Here is a 12269-nt window from a genome sequence, read left to right as displayed (position 1 = left end):
GACCACTCCACAGTAAAACTGAGATGCTGACAAGTTCAAACCTGCTCATGGGCATTCATAACAGATTTTCAGTATCTGCTTTTAAAATAAAGACTGCCAAATGATCATCTATTCTTCCAACAAAAAGTACTATTCTGGACACTGAGATGCCTCAGTAAACAAAAGATCAAGAAATATTTGACAAAATTTTCTAATATGGGAGGAAGAAAACAAAAGAAAAAAGATAACAAAGAATAAACAATAAGAAAAACTATAGTTAATAAACTCAGAGAAGGAAAAATATATTTTGTCCCTAACCTAAAACCAGTTTATTTTTAAAAAGAAACATTTAGATGATAACAAAAAGCCTTTGGAAATTAAAAGAATAATAATAATAACATTACAGACAAAAATTATTAGAAAGATGACAATAAAGTTGAGAAAATATCACATATAAAAGAATATCACATATAAAAGAAAAATCAGACAGAGAATAAGAGAGAAATGATTAAAAAATTAGAGACAACAGTTAATACAACCAACACAAGTTACCGAAAGGGAAAAAAGGAAGAAAAATGGAGCTGAGGAAATTACTTAAAAATTACACAAAAAATAAAATTCCACAACTAAGGAATATGAGTTTTCACATTGAAAGGTGTGCAAAATGTTCAGCATGATAGATACACACACACAAAATCTCATGTTTGTGAGACTGTAAAACAATAGAGATAAAAGGAATATCCTAAAAGCTTCCAAAGTGAGGGAAAAAGGTTCAGGTCCTCAAATGAAGGACCAGAATGAGAATGACATTGTACTTCTCAAAAGCAGTACAAGGTGCTATAAGAGCAATGAGTAATGCCTTAAAAAAAACTCAGGAAAATTTATTTGCAACTGAGAATTCTAACAAGTTTACCAGTCAAATGTGAAAGTAAAAAGAGCATGTTTTCAGATTTGCAAGATCTGAAAAACTTATTTCCAAAGCATCTATTCTCAGCAATAAATGTAAGAGAATTTATCTCTTCCACAGAAGAAGACGATAGGTAATGTATGTAGTGAAAAAATAGCATTATAAACTGTTATGTTTGCATCAGAAGAGGTAAAGAATTGAAAGTGGTTTCCTCTGGAGCTTGGGATATGAGTGTGTTATGTTTCATGTAAAGGATTGTGGTTTTTGTTTTGGGCTTTTGAGTATTCTGCCTTTTTAAACTAGGTACAGACAATACTTTGGTAAACATAAAAGTTAAACAAAACAAAAATTCCACAGAGTACTACACAATCCAATTAACCTCTTAATAAAATAAGGAACACAAGTAAACGTTATATAAATTGGAGCCATAGAATTCCAATCAACTTTTGGAATTGATTTGTGCAGTTTGGATAAAACATTTGTTTAACTGTGACTTTAATTACTTGAACAAAATAATGCTAACAAAGCAATGTTAGAAAAGCACAAAGTTCTGCACAGCAAAGGAAACTATAAACAAGACGAAAACACAACCCTCAGAATGGGAGAAAATATTTGCAAACGAATCCACAAAGGATTAATCTCCAAAATATATAAACAGCTCATGAAGCTCAATATTAAAAAAACAAAAACAACCCAATCAAAAAATGGGCAGAAGACCTCGATAGACATTTTTCCAAAGAAAACATACAGATGGCCAAGAGGCACATGAAAAGCTGCTCAACATCACTAATTATTAGAGAAGTGCAAATCAATACTACAGTGAGGTATCACCTTACACTAGTTAGAATGGGCATCATTAAAAAATCTATAAACAATAAATGCTGGAGAGGGTGTGGAGAAAAGGGAACCCTCTTGCACTGTTGGTGGGAATGTAAATTGATACAGCCACTGTGGAGAACAGTATGGAGGTTCCTTAAAAAACTAAACATAGAATTACCATATGACCCAGGAATCCCACTACTGGGCATATACCCAGAGAAAACCATAATTCAAAAAGATACATGCATCCCAATGTTCATTGCAGCACTGTTTACAATAGCCAGGTCATGGAAGCAACTAAATGCCCACTGACAGACGAATGGATAAAGAAGATGTGGTACATATATACAATGGAATATTACGCAGCCATAAAAAGGAATCAAGTTGGGTCATTTGTAGAGATGCGGATGGACCTAGAGACTGTCATATAGAGTGAAGTAAGTCAGAAAGAGAAAAACAAATATCATATATTAATGCATATATGTGGATTCTAGAAAAAAGGTACAGATGAACTGGTTTGCAAGGCAGAAATAGAGACACGGATGTAGAGAACAAATGTATGGACACCAAGGGGGGAAAGTTGTGGTGGGATGAATTGGGAGATTGGGATTGACATACACACACTAATATGTATAAAGTAGATAACTAATAAGAACTTGTTGTATAGCACAGGGAACTCCACTTCACTGTACAGTAGAAACTAACACAACATTGTAAAACAACTATACCCCAATAAGAAAAAAAAAAAAGAAAACGGTGGAAAAAAAAAAAAGCACAAAGATTCATATACTCTCTAAAACAAAAAGTCAATAAAACATATTTCCTGAAGGTATACAATTTACCACACTTCTGAAAGCTACTCCCAAGTCATTTAGTCACATAAGTACTATAAGATGACACATGCTACTTAATGCTTTTCATAGATCTAGGTTCTTTGGTTCCAAACGTTACACAAACTTGGTGAAAATAATTTTGTCAGTTAATCACAGGCTTAATGATTAAAATATTGGTGACTTTTAGTGCAATGATGAAAAGGTAATTAATAGTAGGTCCTACCAAGGAAATCAAGTAGAAAATTGCTGAGTCTATTTTAAAAAGAAGAGCAAAATAGAAGTGACAGCAAGGACTAAGAGAGTTTTATGCTGCCTTAGTTACCCCAAAGTAGTAATTATTTGAAGACACACCAATCTAGAGTGGGTCCTGACTGACATGAGCCTCAGATGGCTTCTATCTTTTCAAATATTGTCACTTGAATTACCTATAGAATGATAGACCATGCTTAGAATGAGAAAGTTTATTTATACCAAATATTCCTGGTATATGTGTCAAAAAGTGTAGTACCCAATAAAATAGCTCCTTGGCTGCCTTCTTTGGTAAAGCTTTGGCCAGATTACTTATCCCTCTCTGTTTGATCTATACATTTTATTTACCCTGTGGATAATATGGTAACAGTGAGTATGCCCCTCTAGATTGTTGGGGAAACTGCCAAAAAGCTGTTATTCCTATCCTGCTTCTTACTACACAAGAGAGCTAGGAAGATAACTTATGGTAGAAACAGGACTTAGACTGCTGTGTGTCTATGTGCAAACCAGAAAATATAAAGATATAGGATTTTCTGATGCCAGGCAGGAGTCAAACAAGAGGGAAACTAGGGAGGTTGGTAGTGGGGAGAAGTGGAAAACAGACCCAAGGATGAGAAGGAGTCTACTCTTTAGCACATAGTGTTAATTAATTATTTATTGATATTTTTTAATAATAAATGATGACTGTCATGCAAACATTCAGTATCTCTATTAGAAAATTATTGTCACCCTGGAAATGATTTCTAGGTTGTTTTATTCAGTCACTTAAAAATATTCATTGAGAAGTGTTTATTAAAACATACTTAAGCTCTCACTGTATACCAGGTCTTTTTATAAGTACAAAAACATTTTATAAGTACAAAACTGTGTACTAAGAGACAATAGTCTCTACTTCAGTGAAACTTACATTCTAATGGGGGCAGTAGGAGGCTGACAATAAACCAAAAAAGTAAGGAAATATATATTATGTAAGATGAAGATAAATACAAAAAACTAGGAAAAACAATAGAATATTTCAATAATCCATCAAAATATGCTGATGGCTTGGCCCAGGGTAGAGGTGGTGGTTGGAAGACAGTAGTAGTGTAGTTGTATGATTGCGAAAAATTTTAAGAAAAACACTTTTCTAAATTAGACTGTTGTTCATTGCCCATATTCAAAGAAAGGATTTTGGATGAGTTCATGTTGACCCTTGACAGTTAGTTTTTAGGATTAATTGTTGCTGATGTTAAAAATTTAGCTTGTTGGTCATTTTTTTCTTAAATTTCTTATGCTGCCAAGAACAAATCTATAATCACAGAATTTGCTTAAGCCTTTTACAAATGGATTTATTGGCCTGTCTCTACTGATAGTTCCTAACCTCCTGTAAAGCACTGTCTCCAAAACTTGTCTATTTATAACAGTCACTTGGCTTGCTTATTAATACTGCAGATTTCTGAGCTTCACTGCAGATGCAATGAATCAGAATCTCTGTATATGAGACAAAACGGTTTTAATAAACAGCCCAGGTAATTTACACATACCTGAAAGTCAGACAGTCACTCATTTGCTAATGTGGTAAGGTATGATGAACAAATTCTTATTCACTCAGTTCATACTCTCATATACTTAGAAATCGAGTACAAGGACAATCAGATTCTGTCTCTCCAGCCTTACCACCCTCTATACATTTATGTATAATCAGAGGATTACCATAAACATCATGAAGGATAAGCTGCAGAGACCCTCATTTTCATTTGCCTCTTCCAGGGCTTCGTACTTCAATTTGTGATGATCCCAAACACTGCATAAGCCTGTTGTCTCACCAAACATAAGGGGTCCCTGTTTACTTATTCTTTTAGAGAAGAGTTTCTTGCAAACTAGAAACCAAAGGTGAGGCTCACAGTAAGAGCCAAGATTCCAAGCCAAGTTCTCTTAATATTGTACCCCGTATAAATTACACATTTGCAACTGTTTTAAACCAACTGTCACTTCTTGATATAAAGTTTTACTTACTAGCCTTTTATTCAATTAACACTTTTAGAAAAAAAATAAAATTTTGGTATTTAAAATTTTAAATACCAATATTTTAAATACCAATATTTTAAATACCAATACCAATCATCTGAATGAACATCTATATTTAATGTTCTTCACTTTTGCTGTTGATTTACTACTACTACACAACTACTACAATTACTACTACTACTGCTATATACACACACACACACACACACACAAATTCACAAAAATTTTATATTTCAGATTATCAAGAGGTCATTTAGTATAATAGAATTGTGTTATAAAAATATGAAAGAATACGTTTGCCTGTTTAGGAAAAGATGCCTTGATAAGTTTTAAATACTCAGTTTGTCTAATTGCTAAAATACTTAACATAGTCTTTCCATATATGTTTTCAGATTTAAAAAGTAGCTGGTTGTTTATCTTGTACAATTAAAATATTATAAAATTACTTTCAAAATAAATGAAGTCCTATAGTGACTTCCATTTTGTAAGTTCATCATAGCCTTAAAATCAGTTATTCATTCAATTTTTGTTGTTATCTTGAGACACAAGACACAATCAGGAAGGACACACACACACACACTCACAATTGCTGGCAGATTATTGAGAATGCAATTTTTCTGGCATAGAAGATATGTTTATGGAAAACTAAGAGGAACTCAAGGTCAGTAATAGGTGTTTCTGGAACACTTGTGGACAGCACAGTGAGTAAATGCAGGCTTGGCATTCAATAAATGTTTGATGATGAATGAATTCATATCTATGTTCTAGCCTGAAAACTAAAGTGACTTCTTTACCATGTGCTTGAATAAAAAGATGTTTAATTACAAACTTGATCACAACTATTGCTTGAATAGTTTTTAGACTCTAAAATACAATAAACAGATCAATTTATCAGGAGATCACTATTCATGATCCAGCATGATTGGTTCAGGATTGAGAACTAATGGCTTCTTCCAGTGTAGAAATTCAGATTCAAAAATAATTTATTTACAAGCATCCAAATGACACTCAGTTTCACTTCCTATAGAAACACATTAGAGAAAACGGGTGTTTTTTTTAAGAATTGTTTTCCCTGACATATGTTGCAGTGTGATATTTATACTGCTGTCTCTGCTCATTATGGATTGCATTGATTATACAGCAGGAGTGTCAACATAACAGTGGTTTATTCCTCCATGGGACCATAGCACAAATGAAGTAGTCTAGCTTACCTCAGTGTGTCCTTATTGCTTAAGAAAATTTTTCATAAATAAAATCCTATCAACCCTTCCTGTTTCAGATTTAACCACACCCTTCAAAAAACAACAAAGTTCACTGCAGGGACTTTTATTAATTAATTGTGGAAATTGAAAATTAATGGATTGATGTATTGCTGTCAAATAATGAACTAGCAGAAGGTTTGTACAAAATAAGGCAATCCAATGTTCAATCAGTGCATTCAGGCTCTAGATAGCCTGTGCAATACTTAAAGACTTTCTTAAATAAGTCAGAATGGCAAAACAATAAGACTTGTGCAATTTTATATGAAAATGATCTTTGGTAGGATTTTTTTTTTTTAAGACAAGACAATAAATACTGATCCTAAGGAAAAAATCTGGTATTTTTGATCTGTTATAACATCAAAAGACATCATGCAGAGAGAGAAAATAAAAGCTGCGGAATGTGAGAAGAGCTCAGCATCACATACAACAAACAAAGATTTTATATTTACTTTATATAAAAAGCTCTTACCAGTCAACAACAACAACAAAAAAATAAGAAAACGACATATCAGTTTTCATAAAAGAGGATAAAAAGGATATCCAAGTGACCAATAAATATAAGGCCATGAAATCTATATTAGGGCAACAATGTAATACCATTAATAGCCAAAGAATGGTTGTAAAAGAAAAAGGCTGAGAAGACGAGGCATGGTAAGGATGTAGCCCAAGCAAAGCTCTTATATATTTCAGGAGGCAGATAAATTTGTAAAGTTTGGCATTATCTACTAAAGATGAACATACACAACTACTCCTACTCAGCAATGCTGCACCTAGGTATAAAATCAATACAATGTGTATGCTTATATACCAAGAGCCATTTACAAGAATAATCATAGCTCAATAATTTGTAACAGACAAAAACTGGGAACTATTAAGATAATTATCAACAGTAGAAAGGGATAAAAAGAATGTATACATGTAATAGAATAATACACAAAAATAAAAATAAACTACAGCATTACACAACATGGATGAATCCCACAAACACAATGATTATGAAAGAAGCTCAAATACAAAAGAGTACATACTATATAATCTCAGTTCGGTGAGTTCTATGCAAAACATAGTAAATTAAACATTAGGTTTTGTGATACATATCACATCATGCAATAGTAAAAACAATATGAAGAAAAGTGGAAAAAATTAATTGCCCTCGCAGTCAGATAAGTTGTTACATGGTAGGGAGGGAGCTGTGGGGGATAACTTCTGGAGGACTGGTGATTTCTCTTTCTTGACCTGACTGGTAGTTATGGGGTATTCTCTTTATAACAATTTATTATACTTAGCATTTATATTGCATTTGGCACTGTAAGTAACCTAGAGATGATTTAAAATATACAGGAGGATGTGTGTAGGTTTTATGCAAATACTACACTGTTTTATACAAGAGACTGGAGCATCCTGGGTTTTGGTATCCATGGGGAAAGGCGGGGGAGTCTTGGAACAAATCCCTCAAGGATACTGAGGGACAACTATATAAATAACTGAAAATCAAAAAATAATTAATGAAAATCAATCTCTCTGCTTAGAGAGACAGACAGATATATAGATAGACATAGGTAGATATCAGGAAAAGTGGTCTGAAGCAAATATTTCAGGTATGTTTTTACAATAAAAATCATATTATTTCATTTCTGCCCTTTTCATCAGCTTCTTCATTAGAAAATCAAGGATATTTGTGCTTGGTGGAAAACTGTGGGTTTGTTTATTATTGCTTTCCTCATGCCAAAAGAATGAATTTGAGATATAAAATAGATTAGTGGGATTAGAATGTTACTCTATTCAATTTTAAACTACATTTTCATATAATGTATTTCCCAGTATGGGTTGATAATATGGTCTAAGTAGTGAGAACACAGAGAACAAAATAATTACATCAAATTCTATTTACTCTATTTTCAGCAGAGCCTCTGTTCCACACTAAACAATCCTCCTTTGGAGGGTAAAAGCATTTTCCCTAAACAGACAGAATCAAATCCTGGAGCAGCACCATTATTTCCTTCCACTGTTACCAGGAGACTTAGGGGAGAACTCTAGCTTTCTATTCCTGATGTTTCACCCAGTATTTACCACATTTTACCTACATGGCAAATAAGGAATTTGACTCCTAAGTAGCTTTTTCCATAAACTTACTTTGAAGCTCAACCTATCTTCAAAGTGGTCATATATTATCAGTGTACCACAGTGACCTGAAATTTTTTCATAGAAATTTTCTGTGCTTAAATGACAGATAGATTTGGTCTCAATATTTGACAATGCCTCTTTTCAAAATTTACCTTAAGGAATACATATTTGAAGGTTCAATGCTCATACATTAACACATGTACACAATACACTCACATATATATTCAGATACTATTTATATGTACACACACATATGTATACATGTATATATTTGGTTAGAACTATTTTTTGTATTGTTACTACAAGTAACCTCCTAAGGCACATCAAATATCTGCTGATTTTTTTTTTTTTAATGATGAAGTAGGAAACTGCAGTGAGGATGTAGCTTATTTTTCCTTATTCCCCAAAGGTAGTTATCTCATGCCCTAAGCCACAAATTTAATTATCTACATCTTTACCATGCTTACTTTACAAACTAGAGCTATTTTTAGCAATCATTTAACCTTTTCTTGAATCCAGTGACAGCATTTCCGTATCCTTTTGGAACTGAAATATCTACAACTTCATCACATAATGTACCGGGGAGAGGGGGAAATTTTATTTTATAATTACTTTAAGTTTTATCTAGGTTAATTAGTTCTGTCAAATAAAACTATTATTTCATGTAATGCCTGAGCTTATGCATTTTTCCTCTGGTAGAGATAAATTAGGCAAAGGAGCTTTAAGCTCCTTAATAAATACCAAAGAACTTTCTTCTCAGGATAAAACAGTTGTAAATGCAAATTCTAAATTAGCATTAACTTTTCCATTTTTCCTCCTGATTATATCCAGTTACTTTAAAAGAAATTTGAATCAAATGTGTCGTGTTTCTTTAGTTATAAAAAATAATTTTTCATAGTAAGTCTCATTTACTTTGATGAAAGACAACTCTATTTTAAAGTTAATGGTATGGAAGTTTTTAGCAAACTTGAGCAGAGTACCTACTATGTATAAGGAGGCTTTAATCTAGAATTTTTTAAATAATGATTTTTTAAAATAGTAAAAACATAATTCTTGCTCTCAAATAAAAGTCAATGTAGGATGAACCCCGATGAGAAGTGAACATTGGATGCTATTTGAAAATTAATGAATGCATAGTAACTTTTTCCTTCTGGTGTTCAATATCATATTGTAATACCATATTATCATTGAGAAAGTTATCCATTCACCATTTTTTAATGAGCACTATGTCTAGATTAAACTCTGCCACACATTTCATATGAACATAAATAATGACAGTAGGACCATGTACAGAGGGATTACCATGTGTAAGGCACTGCTTTAAGCTCTTTAGAGGCATTATGGAATTTAATCTGATTAAATAGTTATTGTAATTATCCAGTTTTTTTGTTGAAACAACTGAGTGATGAACATGCTAAATTTCTCATGATTACAGAACCTTCAGAAATTTACTTTAACACTTTTAAGTTAAAATTCGGGCAACCTGATTCCAGAACCCACACTCTAAAGTCTATGAAGTGCCCTTTACTTTCTCATATAACTCTTCAAGTTCTTTAGCTTTCAGTTTAACACGGCGATAAGTGTTAACTTCTATCTTGTTATGTGTGTGTATGTTTTTTTATTTATTTTTTTAAGCAACAAGGATCTACTGTACAGCACAGGGAACTATACCCAATATTTTGTAATAACCTATAATGGAATATAATCTGCAAAAAAACCAAAAAAACCCCCAAATCCCTATGCTTACACCTGAAACAAACACAACACTGTAAATCAACTATACTTCAATTAAAAGAAGAACTATGTGGAACTTATATACCAAGATCTATCAAGACAGTATATAGGATGGCCAAGCAAAAACTGGACCATTACTTAGTATAAAGATCTTGCAGAAAACATAACTCTATTAATGACTTCACTAATGATAATGTTGCTTAAATAATTAAAAGAAAACTATCTGAAAATGCTTTACTAAATAATCATATAATTTTCCTTTTTAATTTGGTGTGGGTCCAATTTTATAACTAACACTATAACACAAAGTACTCTTGTTGCTAGTTAGTTTGCCTTGTTGTGTAACAATTTTATGCTAATATATATAGTTATAGAATGCTAATAACTAAAAAACCAGTAAGTATTACAGTAAGATTATAGATTCTGAAATACTAGAAATCTCCATATTATGAAATATCTTAGGTATTATCACTGAATTTTAAAAAACAGGAAAATGTTCCTTCTAAACTTTTAAAATCATGTTTATTTAGCTTATTTTTTAAATATGTAAATTCTAAAAATATATCATATCGAGTATCTGATAAAGACTGTTTATGTCTTCTAGTTCTGCCAATATTCCCAAAATACATCCATGATGACAATGGCATCATTGGGTATAGGCGGAGGAGGTTGGGGTCCAGCTTCTGAGATAGTCATTGAGGAGGGGGCCACACTTCAGTGTGAGTCAAGTTACAAGTAGAACTTAGTCATGGAATAATATGCCTACCTCAGGCATCTTTGCTTACATTTAAATTATTCTTCCATTTTTTCCCCTAAATTTAACCTTTCTTTCCACTATCTCTAGTTCTCGTGTAAGCCCTCATCCTAAACACTCATTTATTTTTACTTTTTTCTCTCTTTTGTTCCACTGGTGTCACATAAGAGATTATGTTCAGTAAACTATCTTCTGGAGAAGAAAAATCAAAATGTGATCAAAGATAAGAGCTTACCAAATTTAAGTTTTAAAACTCTAAAATACCTAAGTGGTTTAATCACTGGTTGCCCCAAAGTATTCTTTGTTTCTTTTCCAAGAGGATGATAATTCTTCATATATTTCCTTTTTCCATATGGGCACCTTGGCTTTTAAAGTATTAATGCCATAGCTCACAGCTTCGAGGGATGCAGCCCTGTGGGCGGAGGACACAACAATGATAAAGCTTGCTTCCGACACTGGAAGCCAAGTGAATGGAACACTGCTATGTGTTGGGCCATTTCTGCCTAATGTCACTACAAATTTTTCTGACTTCATTTTCTGCCATTGGTAGATATGCTTCATACTCTAAGCTAATGACTTTTTTCCCTTCAAAGTTATTCCTTGTAGTCCCTACAAATAGGGATATTGTACCACAGAGTGGAGAAATCACCAGCTGTGAGATTTCATCTACTGAAAATTTCTCAGATGTGAATTTCATTATATCTTTAGATTTCTCTTCAACTTCATTCATATCTTCCCAAGCGGAATAGAAGCACTAACCTCCTATTCCCCCCATTAGGGGGGAATTTTATCTCCTGACTGAAGCAGGAGGAGCTGATCTCCAACCTCGACATATTCTTGACGAACAGCACGTTACCTGATTTCTGACATCAGCCAATCTAGGATGGCGCGTTTCTCTCATTCCACAGCTGCAATGCTTTCATTTCTTGTGGCACAGAAATGGTCTCTGAGCGAATTCCTGCTATTTCAGCACTTTTTGCAGAATACTACACTACAACCTGGCACCGTGGCACCATCCCGTTAGGGAACCCTCCCGAGGTATCCCAGTCCGTGGAGGCGGAGGCGCCTTTATACACGTTTTAAGAAGTGAGGAAAGTTGTATTGAAAGACTGCAATATTATCAACTTGAAAGTTTAAAACTTCAAAGTTAGTAAGTGATGCATCATTTTAGAATCATTTATATCTAATTAGATAATTTTTTAATTAGAACATTTGTTAGAAATAATTTTTTAATGTGTGATTTTGTTACTTTTCATTTTTAATGAGAAATATAAAAATGTTTTATGACTTGTAAAAATTAAAATAGATTAATTTGGACTAAATAATCTCTAATATATTTTGCAGGTCTAAAACCTAAGACAGTGAATTTATTTACATCATGAGCAAATATGTATTATTATGATTTAAGGGGAAATAATCTCTGATAATTGGAAACCTGAAATGGTTATTTATATTGTATTCTAATACGATATAAACATAATTAAATAAAAGCTTTTTTTCAATTAATTTAACCCTAAAATTGTGATCACTAACTTAAAAAATATTAACAACAGTCAAAAAACAATTCCCACATAGGTTCACATTTTTTTTTGAAAAACTAA

At 32.7% G+C, this 12269-nt stretch overlaps 1 pseudogene; it reads right to left on the bottom strand.

The window, feature by feature from the left end:
- Positions 1 to 10941: 10941 nt before the first annotated feature.
- Positions 10942 to 11501, bottom strand: LOC132365199 (molybdopterin synthase catalytic subunit-like; annotated as a pseudogene).
- Between the last annotated feature and the right edge of the window lie 768 nt (positions 11502 to 12269).

This window comes from Balaenoptera ricei, chromosome 4 (genome assembly GCF_028023285.1).
Source record: "Balaenoptera ricei isolate mBalRic1 chromosome 4, mBalRic1.hap2, whole genome shotgun sequence".
Classification (NCBI taxonomy): Eukaryota; Metazoa; Chordata; class Mammalia; order Artiodactyla; family Balaenopteridae; genus Balaenoptera; species Balaenoptera ricei.
The sequence above is the reverse complement of the archived record's forward strand: the minus strand, read 5'-3'. Positions and strand labels throughout refer to the sequence as shown.